Source organism: Choloepus didactylus, chromosome 1 (assembly GCF_015220235.1).
Source record: "Choloepus didactylus isolate mChoDid1 chromosome 1, mChoDid1.pri, whole genome shotgun sequence".
In the NCBI taxonomy this organism is placed as follows: domain Eukaryota; kingdom Metazoa; phylum Chordata; class Mammalia; order Pilosa; family Megalonychidae; genus Choloepus; species Choloepus didactylus.
This window is the reverse complement of record NC_051307.1, coordinates 248615569-248637203: the sequence shown is the minus strand read 5'-3', so window position 1 is coordinate 248637203 and position 21635 is coordinate 248615569. Positions and strand designations below refer to the sequence as shown.

Here is a 21635-nt window from a genome sequence, read left to right as displayed (position 1 = left end):
TGATGACAGTTGTCGGGAATGCTCAGGGGTTTTACTTAAGCTAACAAATGATTACCCTTTCCATTAGCTCTACAAACAGGCCCCTAATTAGTGAATTGGCTAATAGCAGTTGCCGCTGGGGTCATTAGTCCTGACAGGCAGCGCTGGAGCTCCGTGCATTGTGTCACTGTCCTAATGTGATGTGGTGTCCGTCTCTGCTGGATGCTCAGAGCTAGGGAACAGTTTTACATGTCAGACCCCCACACCCCACACACCGCCTTTTTTAATCTTTTACATTATCTACTCAGGTCAGGTAAATTAATTCTTACCTCAAACAAGCTTGGGGATTCTTTCTAAAATAAAAGGGGACTGAAGCATGGTTACGTAGATTCTGGAAGAGAAAATGTTTTCTTATGAAACACAGTTCCACTTTTTACATGCCCAGTCAGATGTGGGAAGCACTTTGGATCTTGCCACGTAGCTCCGTGATTCACTCGTGACCACAAATACTGTATCATCCCCCAGCTATACAGTGCGTTCAGCCAATGCCTCTGGGCATTTTTTCACCCTGAATGTTTGGTTTGAGCTCAGAAGGATGGCAGTGTTGGGACGCGGCAGAGGGGGCAGTCAGTGTGACTCAGAGGTGAGACTCCTTCCCCTGTGCTTCTCTCCACCCTTCTGGGAGCCTCCCTGCTCCAGACAAGCGGGCGTCAGGCTCCAGCAACAAAACCTGTCCACCCCAACTGCTCAGGGCATTTGAACCCCAGACCCAGTCTCACAGTAATTAGTCTGCAAGTAGTAAGTGAAAGTTTCAGAGATGAGGAAAACATTGACACGGCTGAGCACAGAATAGCCCAGTCTAACTCGGAATGCCGCACAGAGAGTGTGCCAGGCAGGTCACAATTGCAAGAAAGCAGTCCACATTCAGGTTCTGTTACCGGGCAGCTCCTGCCACCACGTGCTGCTCCATCTCAAGGCCTACTGAAGCAAAGGCCAAAAGTCCGTCTGAAGAGACAAAGGCAAAAATAGGGTGTTTGTAGAAAAGAGCTCGCAGCTAGTCATGGATGTAAAAATCTGTCACACTCTTCATAAGGTAAAAATGAGTAGTGACATGGCATTTATTTGTTAAAAGGTAGCAGAAACTCATCTTTAAGAATTCAGAAAAATCGTGGAAAGGAGATTATACCACACAGCAAATCTTTAACATGGATTGAACTGAATGGTTTGGGAGGTAAAGTACCAGCATGAACTTGCATTTCTAAAGAGGAAAGAACAGTGCTGGGCTTTTGGCTGGGAGAGCCAGGCTTCTGCTCTGGCTTGGGGCTAATGTGGCAGGAAGTTGCTTGTTCATGGCCCAGGAAACCCACAGAGGTTTAAAGGCCTTGGCTGGATCCTGTACAGCAGATACGTACTTGACCTATACAAAGACTGGATTACATAAAACATTCCCAAACCTAACAGTCAGCTGCATCTGGGAACACGGCAAGTGCTGTGTCTCTCACACTGGGCCCAGGCATTGTCCTGGCTGCCCCAAGCCTGAAGCACCCCAGCCTCTTCTCTAGGGACAGAGACCCCCCAACCCAGCCCTTGGCCAAGCATTCCCCTGGCCACTCTGGAGCCAGACCCACCAGAGCCCTGGGACAAGTTAGTTGCTCTAAGTTTCACATCTGTACAGAGGGATAGAAATACTACCCTTGCAGGTAGGTAGGAGGGTAATATGAGATCATGTTTCCAGAACACCTAGGACAGAGCTCCAAAAATACTAGTCCTGGGCTGTCCCAGTACCGTCACCACAAGCCACATGTGGCTGTCAAGCCCTAGAAATGCAGCGAGTCCAAGTTGCGATGTGCCGTATTCACCAGATTTCAAAGGCTTAGTACAAAAAACAATGTAAAATATATAATTTTTTCATGTTGAAATGAAATCTTAGATATAATTGTTAAATAAAATACATTATTAAAATTCATTTCACCTATGTCTTTCTGCCTTTTTGAATGTGGCTTCTAGAAAAGTTGAAATTGCACATATGGCTCCCATTATATTGTTGGGCAGCCCTGCTTGTCCCTTTCTTCCCTCATCCCTTACCCTGCCTCCCTCTCTCCCTTCCTAGCTCTAGGAAGATCCTTCCTAGGATCTTCAGGAGCATCTATCCCGCATTCAGCCATTGTGATTCAAATCAGCTCTTGCCTTGCACTCCAGATCTAATTCCCCTTTCTACTCTCAACCTCTTCTCTCCTGTTCTTGTTTTCTTTAAACCAAATTCGCTTACTGAGAATTAGCTCAATACTTGGTAATCTTGAAGTTGAGAAACCCCTGCTATAGCAGGAAACCAAACTGAGAAATCATAAAGAAAATACAGGTGAATTTGACCCATATAAATTCAGTCTGGCAAAAATACCATATGCCAAGCCATGGAATTCCTCACCAGTGTACTGGAAAGCATCATAGGGGTTGGTGAACTTTGGTATAGCTTGACTTTTTTTTTTCCCCTCATCTTTTAGATTAATTTCTTTGGTAAGGGGACAAACCAGGGAAAAATATTTGTACCATGTTTAAAATAATGGTTAATTCCGTTAATAGAGACAAAGGTTTTCCAAGTCAAACCAATGGGACAAACAGCCCATAGGCAAATGGGCAAAGCACTGGCACCAGAACTCACAGGCAAGGCTTTTCAGTCTGACCCCTGATTAAAGAAATGCAATCCAGACTGCAGGGAGCTGGTTTCTACCTGTTGAATTATCAAAAATATAAAGGTTGAGAAGATCCAGTACTTTGAGAGGGCAGGGAAGGCAGCCAGTCTTTACCTGTTGTTGAGAGTGTAAATTGCCGCAGTTTTTCTGGCGAGCAGTTGGGCAGCATCAGAATTTAAAATGCAAGTATTCTTTACCCAGCAAGTTCACTCTCGGTATTTACGGGATGCTGTAAAAATGAATCAGGAAATTCATTATTGGTTCACTGCAGCATTGCTTACAAGGACAAATACTGGAAAGGTCCTAAACGCCAATTAATAGGGGACCAGACAGATCATTCTTGGGGCGTGCACACAAGGGCGTCCTCTGCCTTCATAAGGCAAAGAGATGGCCCTGCGTGTGCCAAACTGGAAAGGCAGAGCAGTGTGTGTGTGTGTGTGTGTGTGTGTGTGTGTGTGTGCGTGTGTATGAGAGAGAGAGAGAGGAGAGACAGAGAACGACCCTTGGGATAGATAGAAAGGAGATAGATGATTTTCAGGAAAAGTACCAAAGAACCATTGATATTCATGGAAATAGGAACTAGGGTGGAAAGAGGGAAGCTTTTACTTCCTTCTCTTTTTATTTCATTCCAATATATTTGTTATGGGCCCATTTCTGGATGGGTTATTTGGGCCACGTGATCACAGGCCATTTTGTTTTATTTCCTTATTGCTTTGGAGTAAGATGTCCTTAAAAATCCAATCAGGATGGTCTCTGGAACAATGCATATCTCTGAGACACCTGAAACTCAGAGCTAGAGCTCGGCAGATATGAATGTCAGTATTAGTGCATACAGCCACTGTCAAAAAAAAAAAAAAAGCTGAAAAAGAGCCCAGACTTCAATTAGTGATATGAATGAAGCAGGTCTGGTTAAGACCAGGGCAAGCCAGGCCAAAGGGTAAAGATTGAAACTGATTGTGTTTTAAAACTTCAACTTCTATATGACACCAAGGGAATAGATAACTATTTGGTACAGGATCTAAATTTTCTAAATGGTGCAACTCTACAGTCGATTTGTTCAAACACCACAATTGCATGGAACTTTGAATAGGAAGTGAGATACGGTAGGTTAGTATAGGCTGGAGTGAAATAGTGACACATCCCAGAGTAATTTGGGCAGATAATAAAAAATATATTTACAGCCTCCCCCTCCCCAGCCCCGAGGATCTGGGGGAAGGTGCGAATGTGTTGGACATCCTCACCTGGACTGGTGTTGATGTTGTCACAAACATTGGGACTGGCGGTTTGATGTGCTGAGCCCTCGAGCATGGGACTTGCCCTTATGAAGCTCATTACCACAAAGGAGAGTCTAAACTTGCATGTGATGGTGCCTAAGAGTCTCCCCCTGAGTACCTCTTTGTTGCTCAGATGTGGCCCTCTCTCTCTCTAACTGAGCCATCTCAACAGGTGAACTCGCTGCCCTCCCCCCCTACGTGGGACCCGACTCCCAGGGGTGTAAATCTCCCTGGCAATGCAGAATATGGCTCCCGGGGATGAATGTGGACCCGGCATCGTGGGACTGAGAGTATCTTCTTGACCAAAAGGGGGATGCAAAATGAGACGAAATAGTTTCAGTGGCTGAGAGATTTCAGATGGAGTCGAGAGGTCACTCTGGTGGACATTCTCATGCACTATATAGATAACACCTCTTAGGTTTTAATGTATTGGAATAGCTAGAAGTAAATACCTGAAACTACCAAACTCCAACCCAGCAGTCTGGACTCCTGAAGACAATTATATAATAATGTAGGTTACAGGGGGTGACAGTGTGATTGTGAAGACCCTGTGGATCACACCCCCTTTATCTAGTGTATGGATGAGTAGAAAAATGGGGATAAAAACTAAAGGTCAAATGGGGTGGGATGGGGGGATGATTTGGGTGTTCTTTTTTCACTTTTATTTTTTATTCTTGTTCTGGTTCTTTCTGATGTAAGGAAAATGTTCAGAGATAGATTGTGGTGATGAACGCATAACTATGTTATCATAATGTGGACAGTGTACCATGGATGATTGTATGGTGTGTGAATGTATTTCAATAAAACTGAATTTAATGATAAAAAAATTATAGAGAATAGATAATTACTAGTATAAATAAATAAATAAATAAATAAATAAATAAAAATCCACTCAGGAAATCAAACTTAAGTTGAGCAGAGATTGTGGACATGAGCCATGCTCTTAAAGTTTACAGCTCGCCTCCTTTCGGAGATGACAGCGGAATGCTGCTGTAGGGGGCAGCACCAGCCCATGTTTGTCCAGCAGCCAGCACACGGCCCTGTGCTCCGGGCTCCCTCAGGCTTTCTTCCTCATGTGAAGTAAGCACCTCTCCTGAGGCTGGAAGCCAGTTAGTAGCAGGGTAGAGACCTCAACCCAAGCCTTGTGGCTCCAGTCCTCTCCAATTTCACCAGCCCCATACTGCCATTTGTGTTATTGGTGCAAATAGAACAGGGTCTGGCCTGGTGTTGAGCCTAACTTCCTTCCTGAGCATGGCAGACTGAGCTTCACAGGGCCAGAGAAGCAGTCTATGCAGTTGCAATTTAGAAATAGGTTTTGATGAGAGGTACGTGATTTGTGTCAGGGGGATGCTGAACATGCTGCCATCCTCTGGGCTGGTGAGTTTCTGTGGCTGGTCTAGAAGTTGATATCCTGTGGTTATGGTCCCGGGAAGCCATGGGCTTGGGAGCCTCATCTGGGAGGCCTTGGACAAATCACTCCATCTCTTCCAGCCTCGGGGTCTTCATTGTGAAATGGCCATCCTTCCTTGCCAAGCTCCCACGACGATAAAATCACACACTGCACAAATGCCAGTACAAGTTACTTTATTCTACCCTTCCGCCCCTCTCCAAGGGCTGGGAAGCTACCCATGGATAGTCTTGTGAATCAAAGGCCCCTCTTCCCAGCTCTGTCATAGAGCAGGTGGGTGCTGTCTGGAGCCCATAGTGGACATGTACTGGTAAGAATTAGGGCACAGCAGGAGGCATCCAAGCTTGAGTGAGGTTGGAGGGAGTATGTAGGAGTAGCAGTGCAGCGCTCCTTCCAGGCTCTTGCTGGGGTAGCTGGAATTCGAATAAGCCCTGGTGCCCAGGGCCTAGGAGGGTATCCTAAGTTCTGGAATTCTAAGAGTGTCTTCTCTCTGGGCCACTTGATTGAGTTGACTGAGAAACTAGGGACTCCTAGGATATGGAGGAGGGGTCCCCTGCCCACTCTGTTTGCCTTGGGGGTGAGCAGCAGGGTCACAGACCTCTTCCATGCCTGTGCCTGCAGACAGAGGACAGGCTGCAGGCAGCCTTGCTGTGTAGACAGCCAGCAGCAAGTCCCAACCTGGAGAACCTGGAAAAACAAGGTGGGAAGAATTGCACTTCTTGTCCAGATCACCGTATTCTGACTGTCCTGATTTGTAAAAGTCCAGGCTGAAACAGTCCATTTCCATCAGGGAAAACTGGCAAGGGACCACTAGCTTGTGACCTCTGGCCTGGGAGTGGGAGAAGAGGGGTGTAGGGAAATAATGACCAAAATGACCCCATCTTCTTGACCCAGTACCAGACCCACGGTGTGCTAGTTCTGTGCCTGGGCAGATTATATAATATCTGTGTCTTTTTTGTCAGCTATAAAATGGAGGTAAGAGAACAGCACAGTGAGGTGGGCATTTAGATGGCCCAGGCTTGTCGATACAACGCAGAAAGCAGAGGGCTGGCAGATAGTGAGGAGTCAGTGCAGGGCAGCTGCTGCCATTTGTTCCTGTTGACGCTGTTAGACTCCAGCATCCCGTGTAGACTCTTCCCAAGTTTAATTTGTTGTGCCCTCAGCCACATTAGAGAAACCGATGCCAATAAGGTTTTAAAATGAAATGCCTCTCATAATCAGAGATAAAATCTAAGCAACTGAAACGTTCCTGTGCTTGGTCAGGAAAACCCTTCTTCCTCCTGGGGTCGTGTCAAACAGAATCACAGCCAGGGCTGCCTCCGTCCTGCTGGCCTGGCTGGTGGCTTCAGGACCTCCTTCCCTCGTGGCTGCAGTTTAACCCACTGAACCCCAAGCAGAGCTTCTCTGCAAGCTCTGCTTCAACGCCACAGGGATGGGGACCCACTGCCTCTCAACCCAGGTTGCCAGGAAGGGGATCTCATTGACCTTATTCATGTTAAACAGAATCAGCCAACTCCTTCTGTTACTTGTAACTCCTTTAAATATTTCTGTGGACAGAGAAGGAAGAGAGCTGGGAGGGCACTAATATTTATCAGACCCTTCTTATGGTTCAGGCAAACTATGAGGTGCATTGAATATATAATCTCATTTATTATCCCAATTTCTGGACAATAAAATTGAGTCAGTGAAGTGCATGGGCTTACCCAAGATCATGCAGCTAATGAGTAGGAAATCAGATTCCAGTCCAAAGCAACCTGCCTCTAGGATCTGCCACATGGAAGGCGGTGACACTGGGGACCGTAGCTGGGACCAAACCGTAGGATGTTGGGTGCCAGGGCTTTCGGCCTGATTTCGATGTCTTGGGAAACCATCATGAGTTTGAGCTTTGAAATGACCTGCTCAGATATGTGTTGTAGGAAGATTACTCCAGAAGTACAGTGTGAAGTCTGTAAAGCCACAGCTCGCCCATCCTGTCCTTGTGTGGTTGATTACTTTTAAACCCAAATGCAGGAAATTGCATTGGTCTCCACCTGATTTTATGCTCATTTCAGCCTATTGTCCCAGCCTGTCTCTTTCTATGTGTGTGTGTCTGTGTCTGTGTCTGTTTGTCTGTGTCTGTCTCTGTCTCTGTCTTTGTCTGTCTGTGTGTATATGAGGCATTAGCCAGGAGAAAAAAAGAATACCTAGAGATGGCTTCCTGCCACATAGCCCCTGGCTTGTGACAACTGTGAGTTGCAACAGTGTAACAAATAGGAATTTTATCTTTCACATACCTGGACAGTGAGGAAACAAGATAGGATGCCAAAACAAAATGACTGATCTTTTAACAAACACTCCAGAATCTACACTTACTCCATTGAAGTTATCTGTGATCAAATTGATTTAGAACTTCTGTTTTGGAATTTCAGAGATACGTACATCCTTTATTCTCCCCTTCTAGTTCAACAAATATTAATTGAGCCCCTGCTATGTGCAAGTGCTTGTTTATTCTGCATTTCACGCCCATCTGTCTTCATCCTCTATAGTAAAAATTATTATATGTATGTTGGTATAATATATATATAAGTTGGTGTATATATATATACACATATATAAATATATATATATAAGTATTGCAAAAATAAAAATCAAACAATGCAGAAGAGTATAGAGAACATTAAAAAAAAATCCAGAATCTCTCCAGTGCTTATACTTTGGTGAACATCTTTCCCGACATCACTCTGTGTTCACAAAAGCGCGGACACAGAATTTCACACAAATGAGATTGTGATCTTGTGGAACACATGCAGTTCAGGACCTGCTAGTTACTTTCCTCTGCGTGTCTTAGACTTATTTCTGCATCAGCAAATGTAGACTTTACCTTCATTTTTAATGACCATATTATTCTTCTAGATGATCACACCAGAATTTCTGTAACCAATCCCTTATTGATAAATCCTTAGGTATTTTCCAATTTTTTACCAATATCATGAACCCTGGCAACAAGTAACTTCATCTGTCTTTGTGTACTTATTTCAATCTTTCTAGAAGAAACTACTGGGTCAAAGAATATATACAAACACATGCACACAAAAACTATATATTTACACACATATATATACATTTTACCAACTGGCTTTCTAGAAAGGTTGCATCAATTTCCCTCCAAACAGTGATGCTTGAGGGTCTCCACTTCTCAAGACTTCCCAAGCACAGGATTTTGTCTTTTCAAAAGCGTCTTTGCCAATCTCAGAGCCCCCCCACCCACAAAAAAAAAAAAAAAAAAAAAGAAAAGAAAAAAACACTCTCGTTTTAAAAACTCCTCATTTCTTCAGGTATTAGTGAGGTTACATAACTTTTCATATCTTTATTGTCATTTTGTCTTTCATTTTTGTGAATTGCTTAGTATGGCCTTGGCCCATTGTCTAAATTTTTCCTTTTTATTCATTACAAAAGATCTTTTATAATGGTGTTATTAATCTTTTATCATTTTTGTTGTGATTATTTTTCTAGTTTATTTTTTGTTTTATTTTTGCCCATTAGAAGTTGATGGGAGAGAGAGGTCTGGACTTTTATTGTTCGTTTTTCTGCTTGTGGCTCATGTCATATTGCCCAATCCTTCCTGCCCCGTTATTTTAATCCTCTATGCCTATACTTTTAGGACTAGTGCATTCATGATTATATTTTCTGCCATGAAAATTGTTGCCCCAGATGATCCCTCTGGAATTTATTTAGGTGTAAAATAAATCTGTCTTTATTTATTTTTCTTTTTTTCCAAACCAGAAGCCCCCTGTCCCATTAACAGTAATGTAAATTTTCCTCCCAATCATATGCTTAATTTCTACTTAGACACTCGGGTCCATTTCAAAACTGTCTTTTCTACTGCTAGTCCTGCACAATTTAAATATGTTTAAATCATATTATGAAACAACGGTTATTTAAAATATTAACTCTCTGGCAGAGCATATTCTTCTTGTTTGATGGTCTTTTTTCCAATATGTTTCCTTCAGATTAATTTAGAATCATTTTTGTCAAACTTTCCCAACCCCACTCTCAGCCAAAATACAAGAAAAGAAAGTCTGATGGGCCCTTTATTGGGATGAGTGCCTCCTTTTTCATACATTCAGTTCTGTCATATCACCACCCTTGTTGTTTCTTTGCTTTATTTTGAGATAAGTTCAAAGCCATACAAAGCTTACAAGAACAATACAAAGAAGTCTGCGTCTCCTTAACCCAGATTCCCTAATTGTTCAAGTTTTACAGCCTTTGCTCCATCACCTTTCCTCTTCTATAAAAATGTCTTTTCCTGCTGGGTTTCACTGCACAGAAAGACATAGGGAGCCAGAGGCAGGCAAGGACCAGCCAGCCCACAGGAGCAGTGGCAGGGAAAGCCCTCAGGGGGGAGCAGGGATTTGAGGCTCCCTGCCCAGAGCCCAGGGGTGCTTTCTTCAAGGTTTTTCTGCCTTTGGCCCTTTCAAACTCCCTCGCCTGGGCGTGAGTTGAGTTCTTGTTCCCCTGTCCCTGTGTCTCATGTGGGATGGCAGCCGTCTCCCTGGAACAGGGACATACTACAATCCCTTTCCTGTACCTGAGTGACGGACCTAGAGGGGAAGGTGTCGGGCCCTTAAAACTCCCATGTTTAGGGTCTTAGCATAGCCCCCCACTGCCCGACTCCCCTAATTCCTGTGACGGGGCCTGGGTGGGCAGGTGGGGGTGGGGCATGGTCCCACCCAGCCCAGCCCTGGAGAGGGAACTCCTCAAGCACACGCTCCCTGGGCTGTGCATCCAGCAGTCAGGCCCTGAGAGCCTGGCTGCCATGGAGGTCTCATTGGGGAGCATGCTGGAGCACCCCAGGAGGCCAGGTGGAATGCGGCCACAAGGAGGACCGGGCCCAGGCCCCTGTCAGACTTTTCCCAAAGCTGCAGGAGAGCAAGAAAGAGTCCCAAAGGAGAGCTAGGCGGGTGGGGCCCCAGCTAAGGTTGGAAAGCAAGCAAGTCTGGCAACAGGAAAAGGGGTTGTGTTCAGGGGAAGGCGGGAAAGCAGCGTCCAGCTTGGCTCAGGACAGACTCACCTTGAGGAGGTGCCGGGTGAAGCTGCCAGGCCAGGCCATGCAGATGCCTCCTGCGTCAGTGGGGCATGGTCTCTGCCCTCTGGTCTCTGTGAGGAGATAAAGCCCAGATGACTTCATTACCAATGCCCTGGCCCCTTCCATTTATGTATTGAATATCTGCTTCATGCTCGGTATTAGTTGAGGCCCTGGGAAAACAGAGAGATAAGCTGTGCGTCCTGCCTCGAGGCTGTCACAGTCTAACAGGGAGAAGGACTGGATTGCACTGCCCAGGACTGCAGTGGTGGTGGGAGGGGCCCAGGGACCCTCAGAGGGAGCAGACAAGCACTGCCTGGGGGGCCCTGGGGGGCTAGGGAGGGCCATGGAGTGGAGCGGAAACCTTGTGGCAGAAAGAGGAACACTTTGCCCCTGGCAGAGGGAACAGCTGGAGGAAAGAGATGCAGCAAATGACTGCAGCTCCAAGCCCCAAGTTGTGTATGGTTCCCCACCACAACCACCACCATGTGACAATGGCAGGAAGCGCACTGAGGGCCTGCAGGGGGTGGTGGTGGAGGGGCAGGGCTCCCCGGACAAGTGGTGTTTGCGCAGTACCTTGAAGCAGGCAGGGAAAGAGAGAGAGCTCCAAGAGAAGGAAGGGTGGGGGCAGGGGTGTGGAAAGGGGAACACCGGGGCATGCCGAGGGTGGCAAAGAACTCATTCTCTCACCACCTGCTTACTGCGTGCCTGCTGTGTGCAGCCCCGGGAGACAAACCAGTGGGGACAAACCAGTGACAAGAGGAGTTGGCAGGCCAGGGGGAAGCGGATGTGCCCCTGGCAGCTCCGGGCACCGCAGGTCCTCGTGCAAGCTCCTGGCAGGACTACCTGTGTCTTTCTCATCCTTGGTCCTCAGCATATTGCTGTGCAGATGCACAGTGGGCCTCTACCGCTATTTGCAGAATTGCCAATCCCAGTCTGCCTGAGGGCAGTGGGGACTTTGCAGGAGATAGGGAGAGGGACGAGTCATGAGGGCAGGGCCACTGGTCAGGCAGGCTCAAGACCAGAAGGAGTTACACATGCACAGGTACAGAGGCCCCCAAACCAGTGCACTCCAGAAATAACAGCAGGTCCTCTCCGTGAGTACAAAGCCCAGGGCTGGAGAGAGGGAAGAGACAGGGCAGAAGCACAGGGGCCAAATGGCGAAGTGCTTTGTACACCATACAAAGGGAGCTGGGTTCTGTCTAATCGGTGCCAAGGAATGGTTGGAGGATTCCGAACCAGGAAGTGACTTCCATTCCCATTATTTTATAGTCCTACAGGCTGCAGGGAGAGGCTGGAGGGGGAAAAAGGGGGAGAGGGAGATAGTGAGGAAGCTGCTGTAGGGTCCGAGTAAGGCGTGGTGGGAGTTGAGAAGGAGTGGGATGTAGAAAAGCGAGAACAGATTCCTGTGAGATTTAGGATCCCAAGTAAACAGAATCCCGTCCTCCACATGCCACCTGTCCCTGCCTTCCCTGGTTAGACCCTCCACTTGTTGGCCCCTCCCTTCTTCTGGGAAGCCTTCCCTCTGCCTCAATCCTCTCAACCAGGGCAGGTTCCTGTGCCACGTGCTGTCACGGCACATGGGCTTCCCCTCCACAGCCTCTGTCACACCTTGTACAGTCCACGTTTGGTTGTGTGGTTGCTTCATCTGTGCTTTTCCACTCCACCATGCAAGAAGCTCCCTGTGGGCAGGACGGGGCCTAGTTCTGTTCACCGTGGAGCCCCTTATCACCTCTGTAACGTGTGCTCATAGTGAGCGTGCATGGGTGGGTGAGCAGAGGGACAAGTACACTCAGCACGGTGGCCCGGCTCTGACGAGGAGAGTCAGGGGAGTGGACAGAAGCCAGGCAGGGGCCTGACCACAGCCAATAGGCTGGTTGTAACTGGCACAGGGATGGAGGGGGGTGTTGGACGACTCGGGCCCCAGAGGAGGAGAGGTTGACACCACTCAGGGCTCACTCAGGAAAACAAAAGCTGCTCTATATGTTCCAGGAATAAGGGGTTCCCTGCAGGATTTAGGGGCTTACTGGACCACTAGCAGTGAAAGTCAGAGGGCTGAAGTGCCAGACCTCAGCTTGAAGCCCTGAAGTTGGGGTTCTCAAAAGTTCGAAGGGGTGCTGCTGGGTGTTCTCAGCCTAAGAAGCTCCAACCGTCTTCAACTTCCATGTGCAAAGTGAGTGGTTCTCAAGAGCTCACTGGGACTCCCTGGGACCTCGTGTACACACCAGGCTGCACCTGCTCTGGAGAGCAGGGGCCTCTCCTACTTTTCAGTCCCCAGTCTCTCCTGACCTCCTCTCATCGACTGTCTCTGACCTGGAACTGCTTGGCTCAGCCTGGGAACTGGAGTGGGTAAGGGTAGGGACCGTTGCTTATTGTTTGTTATGGAAACTCTTTTTCATTAGTCTGGAGGGGCTTCCACTTACACAAATCAACTAAGCCTGGGGTCGGCTGCACAACTGTTTGAGTCCCAGGGAACCTGGATCAGTTAGCCACCCCCAAAGATCTCCGCTGCCTGTTTCAGTGTCTACACTCACCTGCTCGCTAGCAGTTATGTGCTCACTAGCAGTTATGTGCCCCCCAACTGCATTCTTCTGCTCCAGGATCCCATTCTCCCAGCAGACACGGGGAGCCCATTTCCACAGCAGCCTCTCCGAGCATCATCATTCCTGGCCTACAGAGAGCAGCCCCTACAGAACTTCGGAGGTCCCTGACACTCCCCTGCTGATGCATTTCCCAGTGCCTTGGCTAAGGGCACACCCCTTTGGACTGCCCAGGTGTGGGTGAGTGGGTTACACGCAATGAATCCACCTTAGCATTCCCAGCACCTTAAACTCCTTCCTTTGCACTGGACGAGCTGTGTCTTGTGTTGGCTAGAGCTGCCTTGACAAATACCACACAGGGTGTTGCTTTCAAACAACAAGAACTTACTATCTCACAATTTTGAAGGCTAGAAATCCAACATCAAGGTGTCGGTGAGGCCGTGCTTTCTCCCGGGGTCAGTAGCGTTCTGGTGATGGCACTATTCCATCACAGGGCCCTCTGGCTTCTTCCTGTGGCTTTCCTGCCTGAGTCCGGATTTCCTCTCTCTTTATTAGGCCTCCAGTCATATGGGTTAAGGCCCACCCTGACTCCATTTGGCCTCCCCTAAAGAGGATGTGGAAGATCCTATTTACCAATGAGTCCACACCCTGACTTGCCTCCATACCTTACTGTTTGCAAACGGGTTCACACCCATGGGAACGCGGGTTAAGACTTGAGCATGTCTTTTGTGAGAGACCGTGATTCAGTCCCCAACAAGCTGCATGTCAGCCTCTTGACCCTCACCTGACACAGGCCTCCGCAGAGTCCAGGCCTTGGACATCCAGCCCAGCCCGACATCACGGCCACTGCGAGCGGCTCCAGAACCCCTGCTGAGTATGTCACTATCAGTCCTTTAGACCCTCCAACCTGACTCTCCTCCCATCCTGGTCTTGCATCCTGAGAATCCATTCCCTTGCGTATCCCCAGGTGACTGCCAGCCTCCTTTGTGAGTGTGGCAACCTATGCTAGTGCCAGTTGGTGTCCTCATGGCCCTGGGGTTGAGCATCGTAAATGGGTCTGGAAATGAGAGGTGGGTTGAGGCACCTTGAGATTCTGAGTCCCCTGAAAGGCAATAGCCTCTGGTAAGACATTACAGAGTCCTCGGGTAAGAGAAAGGCCGGCCCCCGAAGGCCGTGGCTGCTGCTGAAGAGCTGAAACTGGTCCTGCCTCGGCATTATGGCTGTGGGAGAGCAGACAGCCTCACTCACAGGGCTTGTCCTCATCTTTTGGAGGGCCTAGCGCATCCTAGGCATGCAATGATTAACATGGGTTACAGGGATGAAGGAAGTAAAGGGGTGCTTTCGGAAGTTCCAGTCGGGTTTCTAGGCAGGTGCAGGCGAGTGTCTCTGTGGGAAAGAATCTGAGAGGTTAGTAGGTCACTGGGAGGTGCAGGAATTGCAGAGCAGAATAGACAGAAAGGTGCAGCTCTCAAGTAGGATCTCAGGTCTGGGTTCAGAAGGAATGTCATCCCAAGAGAACCCAGGTCCTTGGGACGACAGAGCATCAGTATAGCCAGGGCCAGCACACAGAGGCCCAACAGCAGGCCCAGGAGTTTGGGTATCGTTCCGCAGGAACTGGGAACTCTTCAACCGGAGAACCTGACCCTCATGCTCTACAATGATCTGTTCAGTTGGCATCAGCAAAGAAGTGAGTTGGACAGGGGAGACAAGCCAGGTGACTGGAATCGTCCAGGTAACAAATGTCAAGGACCCAAAGTAGGGAAGGGAACAGGGGAAAAGAAGCAGCTGCCCACAGACCACGGAGTCCTGGGAAGTTCTTGGGGGCTTAGCGTCAGTTACTCACTCCACTCAACCCACAGGAAGTGCTGTGAGCCCTCCCGGGCCCAGGACCCAGGTTGGAAGTCAGAGTCCTTGGAAAGCTGGAGCAGGCTGCCCCGCTGTGCACTCTGGGATGGGCGCTGCGGGGTCTCCTGGTCCAGGCCCATGGCTGCCGGGTGGAGCCTCTCTTTGGCGGGAACAGGACCAGAAAGCCACTTTGGGAGGAGAAGGCTGCCCCAGGCCCTCCAACCCCAGGTGTTCTCAGGGCAGCCACGTGTTCTCACTGTGCCTGGGCCCCTGCCTGCGCTCCAGGGCACAGAAAGCACCAGTCCCTGCCTCATGCAATTAGTAAACCTGGAGGGGATTCTTAAGGGAAAGTTTGAATTTTTTTTTTTTTTCATTTTGTGTTTAGACAAAGGAACAAGCCAGGAATGGGCCTTCCGGGTTCCCATGCATGCATGTGTGTGTGTGTATGTGTGTGTGTGTGTGTGTGTGTGTGTGTGTGTGTGTGTGTCAAATTATAGTCTCAGAGGAGAATCCTGTCACAAGGCAGCCTCTCCTTCATTGAATAAGCGGTAGCCAGGGGCCATTTATGTTTCCTTCCCTCCTGGGAGCCAGAGCTCTTCCTCCACTCTCCCCAGAAGCGCTTCTCGCCAGGGCTTTGTCTCCTGGCATAGCTGGCTTTTCTGCATAAGGGATCGGGGGCAGCTGGAGGCCAGCAGTGAGCAGCTGATAGTGATCCTGCATGGCAGGTTGATCGATGGAGGAATCTTTGGGTTCCACTTACCCAGGCTGAATGGCACATCATCAATAGCAGCCAGTTAACCAAGTCCTTAGTAACCCAGCCATTCCCGTCAGCGGCTTGGCCCTAGCCATGGGTTAGAACGAAACCTCTGCTGAGCAGCTAAGATTGGACCTGATGAAGAAGGATGTCTAATTCACTCGGAATGTCCTTACATCTGCCTGTAATAAAAAGCTTGCTCTGTATATTTGCCCCCACTGCCAATGTTTCTCTGAAGTTAAGTAACCAGGAGGACGTCAAATAGCCCAATTCCACATCAGGCCAATATGTCAGATGGATGTCAGCAGTGATAATGGAAGAAGGACACCGTTGATGAGATTTCGTTTACTAAATAAAGCAAAGAGGGGACACAGAGGCTCTGGGAACTGCGCATGTGAAAAGGCAGAGGCGTTAACTGGGGGGGTGGGGGTGCAGGAGAAACACCTGGGCTTTGTTCACAGAGCCCTCCCAGGTGACACGCTCAGAAGCCGGAGTGCCCCCCGGTGTGGGAGGACAGAGCCCGGGACAGTCAGACAGACAGCCTATCCCCTTCCCGCCCCAGGGCAGGCTCGCTGGTGGGACAGTCTGCTTCCTTTCCTTTCTCCTTTCTGCATGGCGGGTTGTCTCTGCCCTTTGTTGTCAGCCTCCTAAGGCCCCCATTCATCATCCCCTCCCCAGGCTTGGCCTCTTGTGGCTCTTGCCAGTAGCCCCTCCTCCCCACCCTCCCCCACTGCCCACTCCAATTTGTTACACTTACAAACTTCTAGCACTGCTGGGGAGCCTGGGACACAGTGTGGTTTGGTGCAGGTGTCTTTGGTTCTTTTTCATGCCCTTGGATGTTTCTTCTTGGGAATTTGTGAATATCTCCCCTAACGGCAGAGTGGGAAAACGTAGCACAGTGTTAGGGGAAGGGCTGTGGAACCAAACCCACCAGCTCTTATCCTGTGCCCCCCTTACTAGTTGTGTGCCTGGGGCAAGTCACTTCACTGCTCTGAGACCCAGTGTCCCCGTTTGTAGGGTGGGGACCAAAGTATCTCGCTCAGGGGGTCATCGAGGGAGATCTAAGGTCCTCAGTAGACCCTGGGCATGTGTTAGTCCTCAGAACAGCAGGGCCACAGGCCTGAATTAGAGCTCCTCGCTTAACTGGGTGAATTGAGGCAAGTCGGGGAAATTCAGCTCACCTACATATGGAGGTAATTCCTCACAGCAGGTGGCAAGGAACAGAGAAACTGTGTGCAGACCCCTAACCCAGAGCATGACACTTAGCAGCTACTCATTAAAGCATCGGTGCTGTGGCTAAAGAGACACCTGGGCCCTGCCGGCAACATCTGAGAAGAGTGTGTGACACACTCTGTTAGAAAGTCAACTGTTCATTCTTTTGTCTCCAAGTTGCCGACTACCCTTTCCTCCCTCCCAGCCCTGCCCTCTGGAGGACAGCTCAGATCCCTTTTCCACAGGACCAGAGAGCCTCACAGCCTCACCAAGGGGTCTGCTCCAGGCATTTTATGGTTGCACGTGACACACCAGTGCAACCCAGTCCAAACTAACTTAAACCAAAAATTTAGTGCATTAACTTGCATTTTAGGACAAGTAAGAACAGTTCTTAGCTTTGAATCTAAAATCCCAACTGGCCTAAACATTTGGTTTCCTCCTGGGTGAGGGGTTCCGTTCTCGGCTGCATACCTTTCACCGGGCCCATGAAGCTGTGGGAAAGTGCCAGCCCAGTCTGGATCCCAGGGACCAAGTCCCTCCTCTGTGGCCAGGGAGGGCTCCCTAGAGGAAGATCTTCTGGAAGCCGCAAAGGACATACCTGCCGCATCCCAGAAAGATGCAGACCCTTCTCTGCCACTCCGTTTCCATGTTTGAAAAAATAAGAATACTGCTTGTCCATTAGTCCTGCCATGTGTGCATTAAATGCCACAAGGGATGAGTGTGTGGCACCCTTGCTGTTGCATAGAGGCACGTCCCTTCCCCTCCCCTCAAACCCAGCCCCCCCCCCCCCCGACGGCAGTGTCTCGGGTGCCTGTGCAGGACCTGTCTATTCTCCTTCCCCATTGGCACTGGGCAGCACCTGCCGACAGCTCCGCACTGTGGAACCCAGAGAGCACAGGCCGAGGCCCCACCCCTGGAGCCCTCCAGGTCCCAAGTTTGCAAACTAGCAAATGTGTTTGTGACTCAGTACTGGTTTTGTCCAAGAAAGTGGTTAGAATAGCTTTCCCCAGGCCCCTAGGAGGTCCTTGCTGGCAGGAAAGATGGCACAGAAGTTTGCCATGCAGAAGAGAGAAGTGATGCCAGGCAGAGGGGATATAAGTTAGCCAGCTGTGGGGCCTTCACCCATGGTGACTTTCTGGGCCTGGTAGGAGGGTGGGAAGTGAGGCCCAGGCAGGCAGTGGATTGCACCGAGGCCTAAACCCCATGCTCTCATCTAGCTTGCTACCAGCTGGGGACCCAACTTGAGGGGCAGCCTGAGAGGCAGAGGCAGCCCCCACTGAGTGCACTCAGGCTAGTGGAAGACGGATGTCAGATACCCAGCTAAGGCCATGATGGCAGACCACAAAGACAGAGAGTGTGGGGACAGTCTGGGGCCATGAGAGCAGCAGGTGAGCAGAGAAGCAGCTCCGAGCAACAGGTTTGGCTAAGACATAGGACCTGAGACCCGGCCTTGCCGATCAAATTGTGAGCTTGAGCCAGCTACTAAATCCTTCCAAGCCATGATTTCTTCATTTGTAAAGTAAGCAAAATTGTAGTTCCTACCTTAGGGGATTCTCCTGATGATTAAATGACATAATGCCTAACACAAGGTCCAGTGAGTTGGCATTTTTTAAATTGTCTTGGTGTTTTAGGAACCTGTGGTCAGCTCTGTGCTCTAGAAAAATCTCTGATCACATGTGGATGGGCTGGAAGTAAGCAGAACAGTTTAAGAGGCCTGTCGTAATGAGACTGGAGTTTGCAGAGGATGGATTTAGAGCCTTGTCCAGGAGATAAAACTGGGTGAAGCTTCAGTGGGCATGGGGGGAAGTGGGATGAGCAGAAGGGCAGGTCAAGGATGTCTGGCTGGATGTCTGCTGCTAGCCATGCTAAGAAGTAAAGGAAAAGAGCACACAACTCCATAGTCCTGGGGTGCCTGTGAAGAGAGAGAAGGTACCACAGACAGAGCTGTGTGGACAGCCACATGGACTCCACCCCATAAATTTTATGGGGATGGGAAAGAGTGGCTGTGACTGAGAGGGAGATGACGTCAGAAATGGTTGGGTTGTAAATGTGTGTAGACTCTCTGGATGAGAGGAGCATGTTTTCAGTGACGAGAGGGGAATGGTGAAAGTACAGAGGGCGAGGCTGGTAGGAGAAAGCAGCCCCAGAAGGTGGGAGGAGAGTGCTAAACGAATCATATGGGAGGGTGCTCTGGGCCCTGAGGAGAAGCCCCCCTAGGCAGGAGCAAGGCTGTGTGTGACAGTTTGCCTGTAGGTCATAGCTGGGTCTCAGGGATGCCCCACAAGCCAACGCTCTGTGCCCTGCGGCATCTGCAGTCTGGGGGGAGGCACCAAGTAAGTGGACCCCAAGGGTGGGTTGGGGAGGAAGCTGTGGGCTCTGGGTATGGGGGCGGAGCAGGGGAGAGGATGTCCGAAGGGGCTGCAGGGCTCCTGGACCTTCGGAGGGGACCCCCTGGACTAGGGAGCAGAGGGGGGAGAGAGGGGCCTCCAAGCTGAAGGAAGGGTGGCCGGGGGGCGCAGTCTGCTCTGGGAACCGCTCACAGTTGGAGGAGCGGGAAGGGCAGTTGAGGCAGAAGACAAGACAGTTGGTCTTTACCACCCAGAGAAGAATGAGAAGCCAGGGGTAGGTTGGCTCTGGTGGCAGGATGGAGAATGGATTTGGAGGCAGGGAGAATGGTTAGTGGCATCTAGAAGCTTCCAGGTGAGAAGCAAGTTGGGAGCATCAGGGGTGGAGGGTGGTGTTTGCTTTGAAGAGGGGAGGGTGGGGGTTGTTAGAAGGTAAGGGAAGGTAAGGGAGAAGCCTGTAGAGTGACCCCCAGGTTAACGGGTGGCTGGGGGGTACGCAGGGAGGAGAAACAGGCTCCTGGGTGTCAGGTGGTGGTGACTTTGGTGGAAACAGTGAGGAGCTGGCTGCGTCAGGGATGTGCAGGGGGAAGGCTCCAGGAGGCTGCTGGGTAGGGGGGTCTTGAGCTCTGGAGGGCGAATCACTGGAACAGACCTGGGAGTGAGGGCAGGAGGACGTTAGGGGGCAAGAGAGCAAGCCAGGAGAGCGCCCAAGGAAAAGAAGTGCGAGTGCGGGGCCTTTGTGCCCACAGAGAGGGAGGGCCGGGCCCACAGGGCTCTATGAGGTCCCTGGGCCTGTGGAGGGAGGGGAGAGCAGTGGGGAATGGGGAGAGGAGAGTTCCCAGTTTGGAGGCCATGGTGGAGAGCTCCAGGGACACAGACCAGAGTAAAAGGAAAAATTGTCTGAATGATAGCAGTACTGGAACCTTGAATTGCAGCCATAAAGATTTAAGTTAGATCTAGAGAAGAACTTCCTGACCTTTGATGACAGCAGGAGATAAGGCTGTACAGCCTTTATCTTCCTTTAGACATTTTTAAGAGAAAACAGCAATGTTCTCCTTACTTGGATGTGGCCTCCTGCAGCCTTCTTCCCTGTCACATTGCAAACAGAAGAGTTGCTTCCTCTGCATCAGCCAGTCAGCAGCAGCGTTCCATCTCTGCCTCCCTGGCAAGCAAGCAGTGCTTCTTAGTGGTTTGCTCTTTGAACACTGCTTAGGATGTGAAAGGCATTTCCTCCTCCTAGTAACTCATTCCCACGACCCCGGCCCTGGCAACACGGGCAGCCATCTACAGAAGGCAGTCAGTGAGGGCCTGGCCTTTATTTGCCACATAACCTATTTCCCCCTTAATTTTTCTTGTAATTACCTCTCTTTTAAAAGAGAATTAAGCAGTGGTGATCTGGAACTTGCCCTCCACTTCCATTCAGTAAACCTCTACTGCTGCTGGTTCAATGGCAGGCCCAGGGCCATGCACAAGGTGTATGCGAGAGGCAAACCAGTCTTTGCCCTCTAGCTCCTCACCCTCTGCTGGCAAAGACAGACCCCTGAGACTGCCCCTGTGCTGGCAATGTCCCCACCCCAACCACCCCACTGAGGAAGGGCTAGCCCTGCCACACCCTTCCTGGGACGCCTCCCACCCACCACTTGTCACCCTACTTGTGCTTACTTGTTCAATATTGCTTTCTATTCAGCTGTAAACTCTTTGCAGGCAGGAGCCCTGTCTTATCCATCCTACATCTGCAGAGTACTTAAACTTGGTGATATTTAATGAATGAAGAGACCCACTCTGATGTGTGATCAGTGCCACAGCAGTGTAAGAATCCCATGCTCCCGGAGTAGAGATGATGGAGCAGTTAATTCTGCCAGGATGCTCTGAGGCTTCCGAGATGACCTGGCATCTTAGTAGGACCCAGGGGAGGAAAAGGAGGGTATGCCCTGGCTCAGGGGACAGAGTGAGCAGAGCCTCGGGCAGGGCCTTGGTCTGTGGGACATCCAGGGCAGGCAGGGGCCTGGGGCTGTCCAAGGAGCAGATACCAGAGGGGAGGTGCAGTGAGGCTGGAAAGGCAGTCCCATCCCGGATGTGAAAGGCCTTCCTCGCAGACTAAAGAAGTCAGCGTTCTTCCTGCAGGCAGTGACAAGTCATAAAAAAAGCTTTTAAGTGGGGAACTGATATGATCAGATTTGTGTTTTAGAAAGATAACTGGCAGGGTTTGGAAGAGTGAAACCCTAAATGGTGCTGCAATCCACAATCCAAGGCAGGAAGCCTACTTGGGAGCTTGTGGCAGTGCTGCATGCCAGGACTGAGTCACCCATTCAACAAATATTTATGGAGTGCCTCCCCGGCCAGGCATTGTTCTAGAGGATGCAGCAGTGAGCGGGACAGAAAGGGCCCCTGCTGGCCTGACAGCAAGACAGTCAGCCAGGCCATAGGTTGATCAGACAGCGTGCTTGGGAGAAGAGGAAATAGAGAAATGAGATCAAGGGGGGCTGGGACCACTTCAGATCAGGAAGTTAGGGAGGTCTCCGACAG

The 21635-nt window shown here is 49.8% G+C and overlaps 1 protein-coding gene across 2 annotated transcripts in view; it reads left to right on the top strand.

Annotated features, from left to right (window-relative positions):
- Positions 1 to 21635, top strand: part of CHCHD6 (coiled-coil-helix-coiled-coil-helix domain containing 6) — a 311755-nt gene that overhangs the window by 253963 nt on the left and 36157 nt on the right. The gene's annotated exons all lie outside the window — the stretch shown is intronic.